The sequence below is a fragment of the Augochlora pura genome, chromosome 10 (genome assembly GCF_028453695.1).
Source record: "Augochlora pura isolate Apur16 chromosome 10, APUR_v2.2.1, whole genome shotgun sequence".
Classification (NCBI taxonomy): Eukaryota; Metazoa; Arthropoda; class Insecta; order Hymenoptera; family Halictidae; genus Augochlora; species Augochlora pura.
In genome coordinates, this window is record NC_135781.1 from 11,705,490 (window position 1) to 11,728,585 (window position 23,096).

The 23,096-nt window shown below is 43.9% G+C and overlaps 1 protein-coding gene across 2 annotated transcripts in view; it reads right to left on the bottom strand.

The window, feature by feature from the left end:
- LOC144476230 (LIM domain only protein 3) overlaps positions 1-20,001 on the bottom strand; it is a 107,054-nt gene extending 87,053 nt beyond the window's left edge. Inside the window, exons 1-2 of one of the 2 annotated variants that reach the window (XM_078192916.1) lie at positions 19,322-20,001; positions 328-498 (exon numbers count right to left, since the gene is read on the bottom strand). The gene's annotated coding sequence lies outside the window, so the exon portion shown is untranslated. The remainder of the gene's footprint in view (positions 1-327; positions 499-19,321) is intronic. The other variant, XM_078192915.1, reaches the window with a different exon arrangement.
- Between the last annotated feature and the right edge of the window lie 3,095 nt (positions 20,002-23,096).

Genomic DNA, 23,096 nt, shown 5'->3' on the forward strand with positions numbered 1-23,096 from the left:
ATGCAAAACATTAAACACATTTAAGGAACATAAAAGTGCCGTTGGATTAGTTTTAACTCGTTTCAACGATTACGAAAAGAAATTAATGCGCATGTAGCTCCTGAAGCTTGCAATTTACAACAATTTGAAATAATTCGGCGATGCGTAACACCAAAACATCACACGTAAGTATAAACGAATATAAACGAAAACAAATATAAATAATATAAATATATAAATTTGTTTTGTTACCTATATAGGCGTATTTTCATTATTTCATTAGTTCGTAACCATTATCTAATCCGAAATATTTATAACAATGTAAACATTGACTAAGCATATTATTACCTTCATAATATTTCAACTGATGTCGAGAACAAACAATTAAGACTGAAACAATTTTAAACGCGAGTCCACAGAGTGTCGTTGTCCGTAGAATCTCGGAAGCTTGAAAGCCGTAGCTTTCGTTTCACTGAGTAAATTACTTCTATTGGATCCTACCCTCGCGCAGGTGTAGACCTAAAAAAAGTAATTTAGAAAGTAGGTGGTGCTGCTTAAATTCGGAACACAATTAAATACAGGCAAGTGTATCCATTATATATATGATACCTAGCACGACGAAGGGTTAAAAGGACGAATGGAAGTTTGTTTAACATGCTCCGTGCCGAGCTATATTTAGTCGACTCTTGATTCTAGTCAATTGAAGCTATAAAAATCAATATATTATGTTTATTTATCAATTATTGTCAATATAACTTTGAAGTAGACTTATTATGGATGTATTCTTTTGATGGAAATTATATCTTAGATTCTATCTTGTCATAAAATATTTGTTTTAATGCATTGAACAGCTATTTAAGCATGTACCACCATTGGTACACGTGGCATGGAATGTGTTAACCGAAATCGAAAATTCCTTAACCTTTAGCTGCACGTGTAGAAGATCGATACGTCTTGTCGAAGTGACCTGTTCCAGGCTCTTAACCTGTTCCAAGCAATACCTGCGCCTATGCGCAGAAGTGATCGTGCCACTTAATAAATTAACGAGTGTGCAAGTTGTAAACTGCACGTGGAGCAGCAGGGAACGGGAGACGGCCGAGGGCAAAAGGCAAAGCGAGCACGGACAATGGAAGAATATTGGGATAAAAATGGAGGTCGACGTAAGCGAGGGATAGGAAGCGAGCAAGACGGGGGTTGGTAATACCGGCGGGCAAAGGGAGCCCGGGGACTGGGGGAGCGTTTAATTCATTACAGACATTAAAAAAGTAAATTGCCCTGTGTCTACGGGGGAAAAAAAGGAGGCAAGATGATCACGGCGAACGGACATTCGGCCACGAAAATATTTAATTAAATTCACGACCGCAAGATACGCCTGTTTCGTTTGCGCTCGCTGAAGCGTACGCCCGAAAACCGAAAGTAATTATCTCAGTCTTTCCGAACGAACGGCCACGTCTCATTTTCGCAGAAAGAACGAAGACTGCTAGGCGCGCCGCTGGATCGTTCCTCCGATATCGCTAAATAAAAGGGGAAAAAAGATCCAGAAAGAAAGAAAGGAAAAAGAAGGAGGTGGAGGGGGAACACGAACGAAAAGAACCGGACCGTTTGGCCCGGTAAACTCCACGGTTGATCTTCGTTTAATACTTTTTCTATCACGCGGCCAAGGACTCGACCAGCAGCGTGTGCACGCTAGAGAGACTCGAACGCTTCGAACGAATTAGGCGAGTGACTTGCGACTCTCATCTTTCACGTGTCCGAGCCAAGCGCAGCCGACTCCGGTCCCCCCTCCCCCCTCGTTTTCGCTCGGGACGAACGAAAGCCGATCCGCAGCCCGGAAGACTCCAGCCCCAGCCACCCCCCAAGGACGATCTCAATATTCGAGGCAGTCACCGTTAACCGTGAGCTAACGAATTAATTATTGCATTCACGGTATCGTCTGTTTGTGTTGCCTATATATGTATATGTATACGGCGCATCAAACCCACCCCTGGCCGTATACATGGCTCAGCGAACAATATGTTATTACGAACGAGCTTTGTAATCGACCCCTTATATCATCCCCTACGCGCAGCGCAATCTCATTATTGGAGGTGCACTTTCTGTATTAATACCGAAAGGAATTAACTTTCGGGGACAGGCGGCATCCAGAAGTTCTCCCGTCGCATCGCGAACGCAATCAATTTACTCGGGGCACGTGAAAAAACATTAATAAATGTAAAGACTTATTAAAGTGCTACAGTAACAGAAACCACCCCTAACGTTTTTTACTTCTATTTTTTTTAGGGTGATTTAGGTGATTTTTCATACGACTTTATTGGAGTATTCATTCAATTTTGAAAACAAATGTTTACTTTTCTCACATAATTATACCCTTTCGTATAATAAGCATGAAAGCATTATATTTTAAGACAGTTTCCAAAACTATATTATTTTGTAGTAAGTAAATTCTTTTGTCTTGTTTATATTTAAATAAAACAATTTAATATGTTTTATTAGTCGATAAATACAAAGTCTTTTATTTTGTTTCTTTCTGAATAAAACAATTTAATATGCCTTATTCATGGAAATGCAATTGCATACGCAGTAAACGGGGCGCCGAAACTAACAACACCGTCGTGATTATAATTGATCGGTAAAAGCTCATAAACATGTAGCAGCTTCTTCTTTCGAATCGCTATCAGTGGAGAGCTTCGATTCAAAATTGAACAGGAAACGAGCAGAACAATCTGCGCCGCTTCACGGGAGATCGTTTCAACCGTACCCTGGACATAATCGCTAATTCTCCTTCCAACGATGAATAATTTGAACGTCACACTCCACGGTTAGGAATTTAATGGGTTCCATCGATTTGTTAGCGATCGGTGCGCGCAACTACGACGAATAGATTTAACCGATTAGCGTGCACCAACGCGACTGCGGGGGTGGGAATGGGGGGTTTAGCGGCAGGGGGGATCGGAGGGGGCAGAGGGTGGCGGTGGTGGTGCAGGAGAACGGAACGTTCCAGGTTGTAACGCGTCGCTGAAAATGTTTGTCATACACGTTCGGATGCGTATTGGATGCAGAAAATACGCTGTACGCGACTCGGCAGACAGCACCGAAACCGATTTTTCCATACAGCAATCCCAGCTGACACGGGGGGAGAAGAGGGGGGGGGGGGAGGTTGGAAGAAAAACAAGCAGCACGATCGCGCAATTTAGAGTAAACTTAATTGGGTAGTGCCGTTCGATTGGACAGGAAACAAATCTGACTACTAATCGAACGTGATACTGCGAGAGTTAAGGATTCCGTAGCGAAACACCAATTTCATCATCGTCCGAAATCAAAATTCTCGTTTCTCCGCCTTCTTGATACCTTGTCGCAATTTACAGGCTATTGTCTCGCGTTGTCAGTGGAAATGCTTTCCTCGGCAGAGTCGCTGTCAGTTTCTGTTTCCTCGGCAGGGTACATTGCTTTAGCTAATATAGTGGAGTTAGTCATTTTTGGATAACCAATTGCTGTGCTTTTGGATTGTTTTCGAATAAAATACTTTTTTTTTATTCAAATAGGAACGACTTTATATTTATCGAATAAAACACATAAAAATTTTTATTCGAAAATAAACAACACAGAGCTTTATATTTACCGAATAAGACATAGTTAATTGTTTCATTCAAATACGAGCAAAATAAAAGAATACAAAAATTGAGAATGAGATTCGGTAAATATAATATTAGATATTTTCGAAAACAAGTCTAAGCATAGATTGATCACCCTACAGTAATTAGCTCCACTACCCTAGATTACACATTTTTAAAATTTCTGAGAATATTGAACAAGTAAAATCGAACGTAGTAAAAGCATTTGCTATTAAAATTACAAATTACCAGAGATTTTCTAATGTCGTGTATCGCGTTCTTTCGCCGCCTGCAATATTTGTTGCTTACGTAAGATTACAACGTGTCAAGACAATTTTGTTCATTACAAGATCTGGTGATTAGCACGATGATGGATATCTAGATTACTATCGAGTCCTGATGCTCAGCCCGGCTTACGGTTGAGTATTATGGCATAGTCAATTGTGGATTAGGCACGATTGACAAACATGTTTGGCCATCTATTAATCACTTAACGCTTCACGACCATATGGAATGGTGATATGGTCACTAAGATCCATTCGGTAAACTTCTTGCGGTCTTTGCTAACATTTGGCTATTACGGCAGATGTTTTATATAATTAAGAGGCTTCGAACGATTATTCCAGTTGCTCGCTTCGTGTCGCTACCAAAAAAAAGAAAAATCTCGTTTATCACAACCATTATTGCAGCGACAAGAAGTAACTCGTAACTGCTGCATATCCCCCATAATTTAACGATGAAATAAATCCAGAAAACAAAATTGTCATATTAATACCATGCAGCAACGGCTATAGGCGTGTGTAAAGCACAACTCGGTTAATACGAAATAAGCTACAAATTCTACAATTTATTACCGTAGATTGTAGCGGGGGCATCCTATTACGTTCCACGATCGGCAGGCTCGCATAAAATAGTGGCGACAGCGGCGACGTATCGTTAGCCCGTGGAAAATTAATAAAATACAGCGATCGGCCCGAAAAAGTATCCACGGTTCGATATCAAACGGATCCTACGGTGGATCAATGCCACATATCCGATAAGCCGAGGTCCCAGAAGGTGGCACGGAACCTCGCGATTGGTGTATCGGCTGCAGCATCGCATGGTGCTCCTTCGTGGGGCACGGGAATGCAGCGCGGGATCACCGGCTGACAGCTTCCTAATGGAACCCATAAACAGCGCACGAAGCACGTTATGTTTTCCAAATGAAATCCCGAAAATTGGTTTTGAGAGTCGGGGTGGGTGTGCGCGGTTGGTGGGGCGCGTCGAAGAGAAGGGAGGAAGAGAAGAGAGAAGAGAGAGAGAGAGAGAGAGCCGGGGGGAGGGGGCTGGGAAACGCGGTGGCAGCTCACCCCCGGCAATCCGCAGGGTGGTTTTGCCGCGTGTAACGCCGCCATATCGGACGGTGGCCGTAATAAATAGTTTATCGGGGATCGACAGCGCCATTACTAATGTCTTTTATCAAACGGCCGATTCCATATTTCCGATTACCGGCGAAATTACTTGGAGCTGGCACTGCCGGAATCATTAAGCGCGCCCTTCAAAATTCTCTCTCGTTTAAATACAGCTCTGTTATTAATGACAATAAAAGCCCGCTGATTTCGCGTAAGATTAATTAAACGTTCCCCGGGCTGAGCGCTCCACAGAGGCGTTTATAGCGTTTCGCGATAATTCCGTTCGGACGACAGCAACTGATGGCCGGTGGTGCGCAGCCGCGTTGCCGTCGCGTCGCTTCCACGGCGAATTTTCCAAAAAGGGGTCGCACGATCCGACCAACCAACCGACCAACCGATGTAATTACTCGGTTTTCTTCTAATTAGCGAGGCGAATGCGCGCCGCTTAGACAAAGACGCGCGATCGTTTGCGACGCCCGAACGCGACGCTAATTCCAAGATAATTGGCCACCGGTCCGCGCGAAATTTATGGCCAGGTAATTGGTAAAAACGGCGTTTTCTGGCGCCGAGTCCGCGTAACGGGAGTGCGCGCGCGCGCGCGCACGGGCGGAAAATACGCGCGGCGTCGAATGCTCGCCATTAGCAATTAATTCGACGTCACTGAAAGTCAACGACATTACGCCAGTATTAACTCGTTGCTGCAGATCAAATTGGATAGCGATTAATTTATTAATTGATTGTTGCGATCGCAATCTGCAGATAGCAACTTTTTCCGACTAGTTTATTGCCTTCTACAATTAATACTTTACTTGACAGAATTAGTATCTCCCAAAGATTTTCGTCTAGATCAAAATTTAAAAATCCGACTAGAAGATACATTCAAGCCCACGATGTTTTTTACGTTTTTAAGTTAATTACAACTTCTTTTTCGTCAATTAATTCTAACAAAAGTAGGACTATTTATATGTATTGTGTAGTTGCATTAAACGAAGTATTGCTAACAGACAAAGCAAAGCTTATCTCAATTTAAAATAGATGCCTAGTGTCTATATGTACTGTGCAAGAAATTAGATATTCTGTACTTAATTCTAACAGCAAATTGAATCGAAGAAAACGTAATCGGGAAAAAATATGACAATTAAAAGTCACAAAACTAACAAGAGATGATTCCAAAGTCGGAAATTAAGAAAATACAGGAATGGAATCAACCCCAAATATTTCGCTATCTTTTATTTCATTGCTATAATTCTCAGGAAGGTAAGATAAAATAAAAGTTCTCAAATAAAAGCTACTTATTTTATGCAAATTTTATAAGATTGTAAAAGAAATATCAATTATTTCTTTACGACTTTAAAAACGTGTACAACCTGGCACACTTTTTAATGTGAACAAGCCTACTTTGTACATAACTTTTCAGCATTTTTATTTTCTTTCATCTAAATTGACATAACAAGTTTGGAGTTTTTATTAATTTATAATAAAAAAGCTTCCGCACTATATTTAGCTTCATTTTAGCTATTATAAGTTTTCATTTTTTATTTAACGTAAAGCGTTAATTGTTATATTCCAAATTAATATCAGGAGCAATATGTATTGAAAACATTTTTTATTTGTACTACGAGCTCCAATATAAAAATATCAAGTGAGTTTCAAAATAAAATTACAACTGCTTCAAGTTTCTGTAAACAAATTAAATGGGCTTCTGCACCGTTGATGCTAAATAAATAAATAAATAATCACGTATTTTTCACTTTAACGATCGTGCTTTTCTGTTTTTGTTTACCTTAAATAAAATATTAATTGGCGAGGGGATATTATTAATTTTCACAGTGCGAACCTTTTGGGTATTAAAACGCGGATGACAGACGTCTGTGAAATTAATATTTCTTGATAAAATAATGTCATTTTGAAATCAATAATTTCACTCTAATTACAGGGAGTTACGTGAGACGTCAACGAACAATACTCGCCGCAACATGTATCCACCTGTGCGAAAGAAATCTTGCTTTGTCCATCGGAATGACATTGCGTAATTAGTCGATTATCGTTTAATTTAATTTTCCATCCGATGACGCGTCTACTTTAATTATAAGCACCATTCGTACGTGCCCGATTAATATTCATCCTCCAATACTCTAATAACGTACTACTGTAATATCGCGCCACTGTAATGCCGTAAACGTAATAATAGCCCGATTATCGTCATTTACGCAGAAATAATTATTCCTCTCGCGGAAGCTCTTGGTATTGTACAATAGCGAAAATGCCGACCAGAGCGCTGCGGAATGGAAAACCGGCGACCGAAAAAAGTCAATGGCGGGCCCACGAATTTTATTAAGCTGCAATAAAATCTGAAATCTACTGATTATAAACGAACAATACAATTTATTTGACAATTTTTTCAAGTATTCCTTCCGAAACGATTATGCATCCGACGATAAATGAAACGCGACATCACGTTCTACATAATTTAGTCTCCAGATTGCAGAAACTTTTGTACGGTAGAACCTCGCTTATCCGAACCTCCGATATCTGAATTCGCTATTATCTAAAAACCATTTCCATGTACAGTGATTCGCGTTGACGTTTGGACACTTTTACAAACAGAATAACGTTTTTAAAAGTGGACGCAATGACTCGTATTTCTTTTTGAGATGCTAAAGGCACTAGTTTGCTAGACAACGTCTGCAATCTTTTGTAAGTGGTTTACAACTGTTTGTAACGAAGAACAAACATCGAAACTCGCGTTTTTTAACTTCCTTTGTCTGAGTCTATAGCGAAAATTTAAATAATACGTTGCAAATAATTACATTTCGCTACAATCTTCAGTATGCGTGTAAATTACTGAGATCTATGAAACGCAATTGTTAAATTTTCGTTACAGACTCGGAAAAAGACAAATTGAAAACACGAGAGTTTTTTATTTTCTTTTTGTCATTCCAAATAATAACAAATTAAAAAAGAAAGTATTTTCGCCATTACATCTCCAACAACTCGAAAAAAGTTATTTCGTTCAATTTGAAAAAAATTATTCTTTTTCAAAAGGTGAACGAATATTTGAGCGAATGTCCGCAAATGATACAATTTAATGCGACTACATATGCAACACTGTCTATTATAAAAATCAGTAAAGGTTTATGTGGATGTTCCATTATCCAAACTCTATACATAACAAGTTCGTATAATTGGGATTGTGGACCGTACCCGCTAAACATGAAAAATGTAAAGAGTTCTTCGCGGTTTATAACAGAAAAACAATGAGACAACAATGGTCAGCCATCAATGCAAAGGCGATTTAAATAGAAAAGCTGTTTGCCTCGAAGTTGGAACGAGCAAACCGAAGATTTATACGAACCTTTTGCGGACCTTATTTCACCGCTGTGCTCTGCGAAGACCACAATTTATGAAGGATCCTGCATATTCCAGAAAATATACATCTTAAACGAAAGGAGGGAATGAAATTTAACTTCGCGGGACGGTACACACTTTACCCACCGCTGAAGTGTGTACCGGGCGTTTGATGAAAATATTCTACGGGACTTTGTGCGATGCACGATAACCGGTTATGCATCGTCGATGTCAATTAAATTTCATTTTATGCCTTCTACCCTCTGCCCACACAGGGAAGGCTGCGCGATATTAAAAAACGGGTGGCTCTTCCTTTGTAAAAAATCATCTTAACAGGTCGAGGATCGGCCAGGCGAGACAACGGCAGGTCGCGCCGCGCCGCGACGAGAACCATTTTGTTCCCGGTGGTTGTCGTCGGCCTGAAATTCAAAACATAGGACAACAGATCGAACGTTCAGCCCGCGAGAGGGACGGCGCGGAACGACGGCGGAGTAAGTGGAAAAGATCGCAATTTTCGCGGGTTACACGGGTTCCATGGGGAAATTATCGCGAGAGATCGAGGCGGCAGCGTCGCTTTGTCGCGTCGGCGCCGCCGCGTAATTTTATTAATCGTTCAATTACGCTCAGGACCCGATAACCGGGGCGCGCGCATTAAATATCACCTTACCGTTGTCGGACGCTCGCCCGCCCCCGTAAATTTCAATGTTGCGCGTCGTCAAGTAACCAGCACGCGAGCAAGCAAAACGCATTAAAGAATAGTCCCGGATAAAAGTTTCTCATCGAACTCGCGTAACTAACGCCGCAGAGATTGCTAGCCCGTAAGCATAGAGTTCGCCGGGTGGCCGTGTTTACGCGGGAAAATGGATACGCGGCCCCCGCGCTCGACCTGATCAAGATCCCGTGCCTCACGGAATTATATTTGATTCTAATCTAACAAATGGGACGGGGCCGGCAATCTATTTATTTACACTTGGCTTCGATGAACCGCGGTGATAGTATTGTCGCCGTGCCGCCCTCCCGCCCCTTAAATCTCATCGATTTCACCTGCCGCCGTTGCACATAGTCCTATTAGAGCTGGAAGGATTCAGGAAACTTTGGAGAAGATGCAATTTTCAATTGTATTTGGGCAAAATTACAAATGCAATTTGCATTCAGCCAGTGACAATGTTTATAATTCTTGTAAGCTGAAGTGGCCTAAAATGAGCACCTATTCTGGTATCGTGGATAACCCTATATTTGTAGAATACCTTTCGAAAAAATTTTAAAAGAGTTCAAGTATGTTACAAATATCTTAAAACGGTTGGTATACAATTATTTTTATAAATAATATTCTATAACGCATTCAACAAAGTTTAAGATTTGCTAATTATCGTTGGAAAATGAAAAGTTATTCCGAAAATTCTTTAAAGCTTGAAAATCCAAAACCTACTAAAAAAATGATAAATTTTTGTTTTACACAAGCCTTTACTGTTTAAATGTGCGTGGTGAATAATATTTTTACTGTATAAAGTGTGAGAAAAAAGATTAAAAAGAAGAATTTCCTGAAAGAGCCAAACTGGATCTAATATTAGGAACCCATTTGCTAATCATACTTTAGATTTTCCTTTATTGTAAAAGAGGGAAATATGTTGTCCTGTATTTATTTTGTGAATTATTTTACTATTTTTAATAATAGCGTTTTTACACAAACACGTATTTTAATTATGCTCATGACAAAAGATCAGGATAAATTGTTCACTATCAACATTATTTAAGTATTTAATACATAATCTAGTCCTCCGATGAATATAATTTCCATAATTAGACTATAAGTCGGCGATTACGATTGTTTGAAAAATGGATCTCGGCACCTTTAGCGTACGCTTTTGGTTTTAAAGTCCGAACCAAGCAGTGCTAATAGTAACATCGCGGAGAGCTTGCGTTCCTGTACTGCGGCTCTCATTGTCAGAAATCGATGGTCACGAAGAAAACGGGCATAGGCGGCGAAACAAGTGGAAAACAACAGCGGAGAAAGCTGAAAAGGACACTAGAGGGATGAGAGCCACGATGAGGATCGCCTAGCCTAACGTGATCGCGCGGGTAAGCACGGCACGATTCGCGTCCACCGTTTTCGAACAACGGCGCTTCGTTCTTCTCGTCGGTTCGCTCGATAAGCGAACGAAGGGACAATTGTTTGGCGGCGGAAAAGACAGCTGGTCTAGTCGCCCACAGACGCGACCCGCTGGGACGAAGTGGCTATTTTCCGGCGACTGCTCACCGATTAAAAATCGAATCCCCCGCCAAGGAGCAGGAGACAATTTGAATCTACGATCCGTTCGGAGCGAATGCTTTCGCTTACTTATCCCCACATTCTGCAATGTAGTGGACCCTTCCAGCTAAACAGTTTTATTTCGACCCTTTCTGACCCTGCGTTCGTGCGGATCATTCCGATAGGGCCCTACAGTTACTTTAGCTGTTTCAACCATTTTCTAAGCCCCGTTTCTTCTTAGTAATTATAAGTATAAAAGTTTGTTGTGTTATTATAATAGCGCTGAATTAGTGGATTATTCATTTAGGCAGTCTTAGGTAATAGTTATAATTTTTATGAATATTTCGAACCACTTTTCTTATCAAGAAATCCTCGATAATTATATCTATAAAAAAAAAGTGGTTATGATTGTCCTGATTTTATGTGGATTCTTCAATAAAGTACTCTTATTTAATAGTGTTTATTTTTCAAAAGTTTATAATATATATTAAACGTTTAATTATTAAGAGTAAGAGGTTTACTGTAGGTAAAGTATTAAGAAACCCTGGATAATTATATTTACAAAATATATTTTAAATATACTCTTAAGAGATCAGAATATTACTTCTAGATTATGGAAGCTTAAAAGGCATAGCTTATGATATAAGAATAGTAGACTAGCAGAAAAGCTGTCCATTGTCCAGATCAGCGTTATACATAACCTAAAATTAGTCGGTCGATTAAATTATGGAGCGCGTATCGGGTAATCGAATTTACGAGTTGGGTCAGAAAATTTGTTCGGGTTGGGTTATATCTAATCGCACGTAATTTGAAGCTGCTACCAGTCAATACGTAATTATGGTAGACAATGTATTTTATGCTTTAAAGTAGTATTTTTCGTTTTTATATATTTCATTCGATTAAATATTATTTCTTCAAGATCGTCGACATGTGTTCAACAGTTTATCATGAAATTGTCCCATCTCGAATGTGTTCTATAAATTGCCATCACTATGTATGTACAATATATAAAATAAAGATAAGTAATGTTTTCCAAGATCCCTTGCAATAAATGCTTGTTTCATAATGTTACGTCTTCACTACACTCCTGCCATTACATATTCCCTCCTTACCATTATACTCATAGCGCCATGAAATTATCGTATACTATTATTATTATTATTATCATCGTTATCATTATACATTATTATTATCATCGTTATCATTATACATTATTATCATTGTTATTATTATTATTATTGTATTAATATTATATTAATATTAGATTAATATTATTATAATTATATATAATAATTAATATTATTATATTAATATTAGAACAACCGATTATCGCCCAAACGATATTGCGCGCGGTCAGCGATGTAGAGGAACACCGATGTCGCCCTAGGACTCATTTTTCCCACCCACGCTACAACCAGACCCACCCCTCTCTAACCCACGGTGTCTTCTTCGGAGGCCGAAACAACGGCTATCGTCACTCTTGTATCAGCAACAAACCGAGAAAAATAGAATCAAATCTCCAAGAACCAAGTACCAGTTAATTTTCACCATCACGCTAACAAAATCGACCCTTACGAACCATATCGTAACACATAATCTCAATAGTATTTATCATTTGTTAATAACATTGTTTCCATCTGTTTCGCCCAACAATAATAATTTTCAAAAACCATGTCCCTATCGCGACAGACGTTGGTTCTAAACTAGTTACACACTAGTTACCAGGCCGTCGTCTGTGAGATTACAGCACAAAGACCTCGGCGGCGAAAAAGCTCAAGAACCGATATTTATTCACCGCTTTATTATGCGCTCCGGAAACAGTCGAAAGGAACAATCGAGTTGAATCGAGCCGACCACACTTAAGGAGTGGAGAAACGTCGCCGTGATTATTAATGGGCATCGAATAATGAGAATAATACCCGGGACAGGCGTACGGGCTCTCTTGTCAGCTAATCCAGCATGGTTGCTCACTGTCCGATCTATTATTGGAGATCACGTTAATCTTGGTAATGCGATATTATTGCGGTCAACGCTCATATCATGACACCGGTATAATCGTCTATACGAGAAGCCTCTCTATACGGTAGCGAGACTATACAGAAATCCGAGACATTGCAGCATGCAGGCATGCAGGATACGTGAACTATCTGAGCATTAATTACCGAGAGATCGGTACCAAGACGATCGGTTGCCACGACCAATGCCCCACTCCTTGTTTGCCGGGGAGATTTAGATTACATACTTCGAGAATTCGATCGATCGGTTTCGTATTCTTCGAACTGTCGTCTGCGTGGAATGGAAGGGGTCAGGCAATCCGAGACAGAGACGAAGAGAACTAAAAAGGGGGAGAGAGAAAGAGGGAGAGGGGGGGAAGAAGGGAGAGAGTAGGCGAGAGGGAACAGAGCTGATTGGTACGGGAGCAAAATCGGAAGTGCAGCCAGCTCGAAAACTAATACGTCCGGCGACTCTGGCGCGACGATGACCGGAAGGAAATTAATAACCTTGAAATCCATCCATCGGCAAGACAGCGAATCCGCCTACGATAATGAAGACCGTGCGTGCGCGTTACGTTACATAATTAATCGAGAAGCCGATACCCCACTGATCATTACTGCCAGTGTGCATGTTTCGTCAGCCGTAAACGTACGAGTCAGACAACCAATACATTTATTGGTAAATGAACTGGCAAACGCAGTTCCTGGAGTGGTCGGTTATCGGTGGGACGGAAAGACAAAGACAATGATAGAGTGAGAGAGAGAGAGAGAAGAGAGAGAGAGAGAGGAACGAACAAGGAGCATGCAAAGAGGGTGAATGGCAGCGGATAGACGGTGGCCGGACTACGTGGCCATCATGGGTCCGACTATCAAAGTTCGAGTGATGAACAGTGAAGGCGTGGAGGAAAGGCTCGGAGAAGCACGCTTATAAACGCGCATTACGGACTCATTAGTAGATCCGTTAGAAACGACGCTACACGCGGTCACGTCACTCCATTATCGCGGCTTGGGCTCTAATTAGACCGCTCATTATGTCGCGTTTAAATATTTCCTTACATCGATGCCCGTTCCGTATCACCGTTGAACAGACGGCCGACCCGTTAAGGATCGTCCGACTGGCCGACAGCATTCGAGCGGCCCGCAGCTCGTTACGCAATTAATTATGCCGGTTCGCTGTAAAACTTATTACCGCGCGCGTGTGACACGCAGGAAGTCGCCCGGCCGCGGCCGGCCGGCGCGACAGCGAAATTAATCGCAAGAGCCGCATCGGCGATCGGCCTTATAATCCGGATATTGTATGTGATTCGAGCGTAATTTGTCATTAACAAATGCAACGGTGAGCGACAGGCTCGTTTAAATAAAAGGAAATTAAAACCGACGGAAAGAGTGGGAAGCCGGCCCAATAGTACCGGTACGACGTCCGATCGTTTCACAGCGGAAGGCTTCAATGGTGACCGCGATTATACGCGCTGTGTGTCGGACGAGAACAGTTTATTCGCGTCTCGGCCATGAACCGGTCGCGATACAGAGCCGCTCGATTAGCATATCGCCGCGTCGAAATCGGCCGAGTCCGATCGAAGCCGATCGTCCCTGGTCGTGCGCGATCGGCTCCCAGCGATTCGCTCGGCAAGAATCTCGGCTCGTAGATCGCGCGCGCAGCCGCCCTCCGTCGAGGATTTAAGATAAAGAAAACGAGAGTTCGAGGGAGGAGGAGAGGTAAACGGTTATAGGGGGAGGGTTAGGGACCGGCCGTGAAGTAAATAGGAGTCCTGGCCGTTCTGCCGTAAAATTGTATGTGAAATTGCGCGATGTGTCTTGCGAATTGAATCGCCGGAAACGACATTGATTTTATTGCTTGTTTTCAGCGCTGCACGGTCCGCTCCGTTCCTCCGTGTTGCCGCCGGGGAACCTGAAACCGACACCTGACTCCTTCTTTCTCCCGTCGCCATCTCTCCTTCGAGCACACTTTCTCCAGACCGTTCCGCTGCTCCCCGCGCGCGTTATCCGCCGCATCGCCGTCGCGGCGAAACTTCCGCCGCGTCGTGCCGCGCGACTGTGTTACTGCCGCCCACGAAGGACGGGGAGGCGAGAAGAGAGGAGGAGGAGGAGGAGGAGACCCGTCGCAAGAAATCGCGCTCGAATCCTCAACGCACGAGTGATCTTTAATACGGTGTATCATCCGCCGGCCGGAAACTTTTTTTCGATCGGGACGCGCCGATTCGATCGCGGTTCCGCCGCCGTGCCGCTCCGCGATGCGAACCCGAAGTACCATGGCGAATCGGCGATCAAGCGGGATCGATTGGGCTTATTAACAAGAGCGAGAGAACCGTGCCGCTGCGTTGGCATTACCGAGCGGAATTCCGAGCTCGACCGAGGCGAATATTTTTCCAGATCAAGGAGAGGGAGAAAGAGGGAGAGAGAGAGAGAGAGAGAGAGAGAGAGAGAGAAAGAGAGAAAAAGCTTGACCGAGAGGCGGAGGCCACCGGGTTTCGTCCATAATTTGTTTTCAATGATTTACCACGGGCTAATTGCAGAATGCAGCGAACGGTAATATCGCTTTGCAGCGTTACGTCCGGGAGCTGGCTATACTTTAGTTTGCAATTTAAACTTTACTTCCTCCGGAATTGATTAGCTTTTAGTAATTAAGCAAGCAACGCCTTGGACCACCCCTACCACTTACCCTCTACGATCCGGTCTCTCTCCCTCTCCCTCTCTCTCTCTCTCTCTCTTTCGCTCTCTCTCTCTCTCCTGTGCGCGCGCTATGGCCCTTTCCTTGTCCCTCTATCGCGTGTATATGTACCACCTTCATTCCGCCTCTTCTCCTTCTTCGCCTCCTAGCCTCCTAGGTTTCCCTCTTCCCTCGTGTCTACACACAGACGCCTGTCTCACCCTGCTGCGCCTGCGTCCGAGCACGAGCGCGCTCTCTCGTACAATTGCACACACGCACCCACACAATGGCCACACGCATCCACTCAACACGCGTACACACGCAAGCCCACCCAACTTCCTCCGCCACCTCGCCGAAGCCCGCTCAACCCCTCGCGGACTACCTCTTTCTCCTTCACCCTCGCTTTCGTCCGTGTCGCTCCCTCTTGCTCTCCGCCACCCTCTCTCTCTCTCTGTCTCTCTCGCTCTGTTTCGTTGCCACTCTCTCCTTCTCGCCGCCCCTCCGCATCAACGGGTGGGTTTTAATCAACGCTTTACGAGTGTGAGACAGAGGAAGTTAAGCCGAGGCACCGAAGAGAGGGGTAAGCAGCGTGAGCGCGAGCGCGAGCATGATTACACAATACGCCCGCGTGCTCCCGGTGCCCTGTGCACGCGTACGCCCGTCTCGAACGAACATTTTTCGACGCGCGAAAACGCAACCTCCACGCCGGCGAAGATTCGCGTGTGTTTCCCGTTGAATCGAGTGCGAAGCAATTTCGGCAAGGAATGCGTTCCCTCGATACCTCGTACACGGGTATAGCTTGCCCAGACGGGACAGGCTCAACCAATTTCAACTTCCATTATACACCCTTACCCGATTCCGTGGACGTATTTCCAAAGTATGCAAAGCAACCGATCTGGATTTCCATGGTAATCTCGACGCTTTACGCTCGGTCCTACGACCCTCCGACTTTCTCTCTCTCTCTCTCTCTCTCTCTCTCTCTTTCTCTTTCTCTGCCTTGTCTTCCTCTCACGATGTTCCATTACTTTTCGGAGTAAACAATCTTATCGATCCGACTCTTTCTGTTTCTAGTTTTTAATGAACCGATGACGTCTCTGGAAATGCTGCAGTTAACCCTTTGCTCATTTAACGTCTGACGAAAGGACTTTTACTGGAGATCTTTTCGTGAAAGCCGTGCCATATTAGTTCAACGATTTAGTTTCGAAAGAAAGTAATACAATTGTTTGAACAATTCTGTAGCTTCAAAGGAGAACGGGTTTTCACATCTGAGATATTGTCACTCAAAATTCTTATCACTAATGCTTTGTTTTAGTAGCGTCTACTCACGGTTCTTTTTTTAGAAATACACAAATGCTTTATGTTATAGTTTAATTAATGTATTAACTTTCCTTTGGAATTGTTACTTGCGACGTGTTTTCCTTATAGCCACAGAATTGTAAGGTCAAATTTTAGCGTTTTTACTGATAAGTAATTATAGAAGGGTTAGATTACGAAATGTTTGAAATTTTTTAGGTCGAATTTCTAGAGTTTTGCAGACTATTTTGTTAGAAAGATTTTAAAAAACGAATGAATCGACATCCTCCTTCCAAAACTTTATTATTTATAATTAGTTACGACGATTAAAATAATTCTAGTTTATATCTTACAATTACTTTCATAGAGCAAAACACGCTAAATTATTTAGTGCTGTTATAATTCTCAGTTTAAAATACTACAGAGATCACAAATGCATCGATCATGGATGGTTTATTCAGTAACGAGTGACTTCTTTCAACAAACAAAATTATAACGGCGTTACTCGTTCGAAAGTTTTCATTAAACGTTTCTTGCACCGAAGAGAAAGAGATCGAAATTGTCGTATAATAAAATCCACGTCACCAGCTAAGGGTTGAATGAAGCATTCGAGATTGATTATGGCACGAGGGTGAGTTTCCATTAGTATCATGTCGTGCCTCCAAATTCCCCGAGCTCCTTCACAGGTTTCGGAAGCTCGCGCGCCTAGGCCACGTGCCCCAACGCCCGACGAATTTAAAAACGCAATTTACGGACAATAGAATAGCGGTCGGAGAGTTCGGTAACCTTGTCGGCGCGCTGGATAGGCAGGCTATGTAGAACAAGGACTACGTTAGGCCGCGATAACATCGGGGAACGATGGGGAAGCGAATTTTCGCGGTGCCGCGAACCGATTTCCATTCATCGAGATCCCGCGACCCCCCCGTTCGTCCCCGGCCCAGCACCCCCTCCATCACCGATATCGTAAAAATGTTGTTTTTTAATTTAGGGGATGCCGCGGAGGTTAATATACGACTTTAATTCCAGGATTTCATTTAGGGGTTAGCCGTATCCGCGTTTCGAGGGGATCTCGGAGGCCGTGGTAACAGAAAACTTGAAAGAAGAGGTGGGGGGTGTGGGGGTGGGGAGGCGGAGCGGCGGGGGCAACCGAAGGGGAAGCGTACTCCGAAGACAAGAAGCACCGGCAATTGAGGCTGAACAAGAGACGGTTGACCACTCTCGGCTCGATTGCCTTTTCTACCACGTCGAGATCGAACTCTTTGGATAATGAGCGGAGTGGATTGCAAACATTCGACGCAACAAGAGAATTCGCATTGATCGCCGGAGGAAGTAATCTTCCGGAGCGTGCTGTTTGCTCCGTCGCCGCTGACATTCGAATGATCGGTGAAAGACACGGCATGCGCTCAGTTGCGCCTCGTATTCGGAATAATTACCTCCGGTGATGGCCTGATATCCGTAACTTTCGTATTAACGCTTCACGTGGAAGCCGGTGATTATTGGAACAGCAAATCGTTTAGCTCCTTAATCGATTTTTCAATAGCGCGAACAACTTCGATGATCAATTAAGATGTTATCTCGAACACAAAATTATTAAGATCCTATCTAGCGCGGCCCAGTCATCGGATGGGAAGCCTGTTAATGGGTTTCCGGTGGGCGCAGCGTTAATATTTGACGAATCGAAGGTGTCCGCAAATTTTCAGGGCAACATGTAATTTAAAGATAGCAAACGTTGACCGCATTAGCCCGCAAACGCGAATCGATTAATCGTTCTGTTCGAGGGTGGGCGGGGAGGGGGGGAGTGCGGGAGGGCAGAACTTTGCCCGGTTAATCGGGTAATTGCTAGCGCCGAAGAAATTGGCCGTGGATTGGCGGACGTTAACGCGACTTTCCAGCGGTGTTCTCGCCCTAACTTCGACGGGAACGGCGGTCGGTCGTGCTAAGGCAATTAAAGCTCCACCCAATTAATGCCTCGGCGGGTGGGCGGCGAGCGTAGCAAGGAGGCAGCGCGCGTTTCTATCGCAAACAACGCCTCCTTGCTGGTCTAGACGCCGAGCCGAGCCGAGCGATACGGAAATTTCATAGAGCCATTGAATCGTAAATGCACGAAGCATTTCATTCGATCGGAGAATACCGCGAATTGTCCGATAATACTCGATTTATTCCGCGGCCCGATTCAAAAGGACAAGGACGTCGTATGTCGTATCATGCTCCTCCGCCGTCCTTCTATCGGATTTAATTCATGGAACGTTATCAAAAACACGCGACTCGCCAGCCCCATTCTCCGGTTCAACAGCACTTCGGTCGCGGCGTAACCACGCACGCACGATAGAGCAGCGAATCGAGAAACCGGCGAGAGAATCGAGCACGCAACTTCTCGCGAGGTACACGCGAAATCGATAAACTCTTTCGGCGAGCTGGTTACGAAAATGATAAATCGATAATTGTTCTGCGAGACAGGAAGCGTGAAGTCCAGCTCGCGGACGTAAACAAGAACTCCTAACCGCCGATCTCTCGACAACAACCGGAAGTCGAACGGTACGGTGGTGCCGCGGCGCGACTCACGCGGTTGCAAAAAACACGCGCGCATCGAGCGTTAATTGAAACGTCCCGCGTCGGGACCGGCAGGACCGACCGTTTTAAACAACGCCAGGAGTATCGACGCGAGTGCTCGCCGTTAATAAGATTCTACAAGCGCGCTCGGTGGCGCGCGCGAATCGATTTAAGCTGTTTATTCGTCGAATCCTTTCAATCGCCACGACCCGGCGCGTTCAATGCGTAGTGTTACTTACCGTGAGGAGAGCTGCGGAAAGCTTGGAAATCCTTAAACCTGCGGGGACCGGTTTAAATGCCGGCGATCCACCCGGTAGACAGTCGATGGACAGACGGTGGACAGGCAGTTTTGGACACTTATCGTACACACTGAACAGAGCTGTTCGGAGCCAGTCGGAGGACGTGGAAGACGATAGAGCGAAAGTTCGAGAGCACGAGATAGAGAACCTCGGCGGGTAACACTCCGGAGTCACTTGTCGCGCGATATCGATCGATCGAGTGCACGCGTGCCTCGGAGTCGCGTGCGGTCGGAGGCCGCGCCACGAAAATAATTCAATTCATTAGCGTTCGGCGTGCACGCGGTGGGCGGCAGGCGGCGGGTGACGTATCGCGTCTGTGGCACCGCGCAATGCGTTATTGCCGGTGCGCGACGGTCGGCGGCGGATAATCAAAGGCAGCAGCAGCAGCGGCGGCGGCACAGCTAGCGCGTGAGAGAGCGCGGAGGCTGCTGGTTAGTCCGCAACGGCAGCTCACTCCGGAATGGAGAGGATCGCGGCGGGTACGCGAGGCGACGCGACGAGGGACCGCCAACCACTCGGCGCACTCTCGGCTGGCTCTCAGCTCTCAGCTAGACTTTGCTCGACGCGCTCGCTCTGGCCGACGCGACGACGCGACGCGACGTCTCCTCGCTTCTCGTCGTACGGCCGCGACTCGTCGCTCCATACTGCGTCGTCATCTGGCACGTCACGCGTGCCCGTGCGCAGGCTCGGTTGCCCCATGGGCGCGTGCCGTCTGCACATATTGTCGCCGACTCTGGCACACCAGCACCTACGTCGGGCTTTATGCGCCAGTCATCTTTATCAATCGGCCCTGTCACCGAGAGTCTTTGACCAGGTGACTGTCGCCTCGCTGTCGAACGTCAGTCACCAGCCCCCAAGCTGTTGCCACGCACCGCGCTACGCGAATTAGCGCGCGCTTCCTGCTCCGGATTATCAGCCTCCCCGGATTAGCGTCCGAATACCAATTTCTGACCCTTTACGATGGATTCGGGAATAAACGAAGTAATTTCCACCTCCTTCATGCTTCTCGTCATTATGAAACAGTTTTCAGGTGTATTGGTTCCTTTCAACATAGTTACCAAAGTCTTTACACACATATGCATCTTATTGACTACTACATACTGATACAAGCGTCACTTTTGTTCACGCTATAATAAATAGAATAGTAGAAAATAAATAAATATGAATATCATTTCATCACTTTAATAAGTACAATTATTTATTTGCATAAAATCCGCAGTCTAATAATAAAGTATATATAATATAGTGTGCAAATTGTATTACTTATTTTCTTTATTTTTTCTTTATTTTTATTACTTATTTTCATATCCACCCATAAAATTCTATATGTACAAATACTCTTACCATAACAACCTCTTGCATTCCAAAATATTTTCTTTCCTTTTTCCTTACCACATAATTGTTACATCATTTATGGAAATTATGATAATCAGTAAAATAAGTAACTATTAACACTAAGCCTACCGAACGCAATGACAGGCGTTTTAACAACGTAAAAGTGAGAAAATCGAATTCGTTTAGATTTTGTACGATTTTTATTATAACAATATTTTTCAACTATGACAGGTTTAGTGTTAATGCGGAAGTCAATATTGAATTTAACTCGACATAAGACCATAAAGGTTAATTATTGTAATCAATCATCTCATCGTCGTGTTGATCAGTTTACCGTTGTGTCAATTTGGTATCAGAGAACAAATTAATTTGGAGAAATAAGTACAATAAATTCTCCACAATGGAACGTTTCAACTTGTAAATTATATTACTCATACTGGTCGCTGTAAATGAAATCGATCGAGTTCACAATCGACTTCGGCAACACTGGAGAATGCTTCTCTACGATTGGATTAAAATAAACAACGACTGGTCTCTACAGAATATTAAGTCTGTCGAAGATAATACACGTAGTGTAATTATTGTATATCAGAGTTCTGAACCGAACCAATTAAAAGCTCGGTAATTCGCGTCACAGACCAACATAAAATACAGACTCATAATGAGTGAACCGTTAGAGATAAGAAAAACAGAATTTAACGAACGCTAGTTAGTCATCATTAATTTACCGATAATGATGTAACAATAGACATCTTTGATAAAAGATTGGAGAACATCTGTTCGCCGGTTCGAATCAAGTGACCGGCCATATCGTTGACAAAACAAAGCCGATCTGGAGGCTAATTAGGAAGGAGGGCGCGTACGAAATAATCGAATGATCTCTCTATCGGATTGTTGTTCTTTACATCGCCGCCGGATGAAATGTCCGCACGAAAACACCCCGGGAAACGTTAACGGCGAAACAGATGAAACACCGATTACCTCGTGATGGTTGCGAAATATTTCGATCGAGCGGTGGTTGCGCAGCGACTGCGATAATTACTGCTAATGTAAATGTTCGTTAATGGGCGTTATTAAATGCAACGCGGCAAAATAGTCACCGAGCGTCACGCCGTACAAGCTGCGCCCACGCCTGCTAACCGGTCCAATTATATTAATTAAATGAACATTATAATTAGCTAATTAAATCAAAAGCATTTCGGTATACGCGGGTATATACGAGCCAGCTCGATGATCGCGCCACGGTCCACCGATTTTCGGTGTGTGCGCGCGTGCTCCGTGTCGTTGAATGCGATAAAGGTTTCACAATGACACTGGTAAGCGGTATTGTTCGGCCAGATTTTCCATGATTTTACAGGGGCTTGAGTATTTCGGCCCGGCTGAGATTATACGATAATCAAATTCCCACGCGGCAAACAAAATGACACAGCACCGATGGCGGACGCGCCGCTGCACCACTCCGCTCCGCAACGCTCCGCACCGCTCCGCACCGCTCCACACCGCTCCACACCGCTCCACACCGCGCCGCGGCCAAGCGGTTCGCGTATTGTTAAACCGTGGCCTGCGCATCGCATTAGGAAAGCCGAACGTTCGGCGAACGATCGAACCCGTCGGCCGTGGGGCAACCGCGCGGCTCGATCAGGGATACCAAATGCTGGAACGTTTTGATTGAAATTTTCCACAGCGACCCGAATATTCCGCTGGCCGGCTGCCGGAGAATTCCTTCAATGGATTTTTAATCGAATACCGTGGAAAGTATCCGCGTTTCCGAAAGGAAAAACCAGGTCAATTAAAATTAATGGACGGTGTAATTAGGAAAGTCGTTACGGGGAACTTGCGCGAGATACGTTTCAATCCAATCAAGGGAAACGAATTCCTTTTCTCATCTTTTAAAAACTATTAAAATCTCCCCACCGCTTCTCCCTCTCCCCTTTCTCCAGACCCGTCGAAGATCAGCGTTGCGCGCAAAAACAATCGTCGCGCAATCTGACGACGATTGTATTCGTCTCGTTCGAAAAACCGCCTGGAATCTGTCCCCTTTCATTCAATTCTCGGCTCTTCGTGCGAAACGCTGCATAATTAACGTGCGTCGATTGTTGCGTCGGTCACATACAGTGAATAACTATACACTCAAAGTAACTTTTACATGTTTGCAATGAAAGTAGAAATATACGAATGAAGTATTTTGTTAAGTTTTCGTTTAGATATCCGGTAATTATGCAGTGTATAATTATGCACACCACTGCGTGACACCAATCTTTAACTAGGTTTTAAAATTCGCTTTTGTTATAATGTATTGAACAAACTGAATGTTACTGCGATTTCTACAATGCAAAGGAGTTAAACTTACTGTTACTATGATCAAATTTAATTATGTACT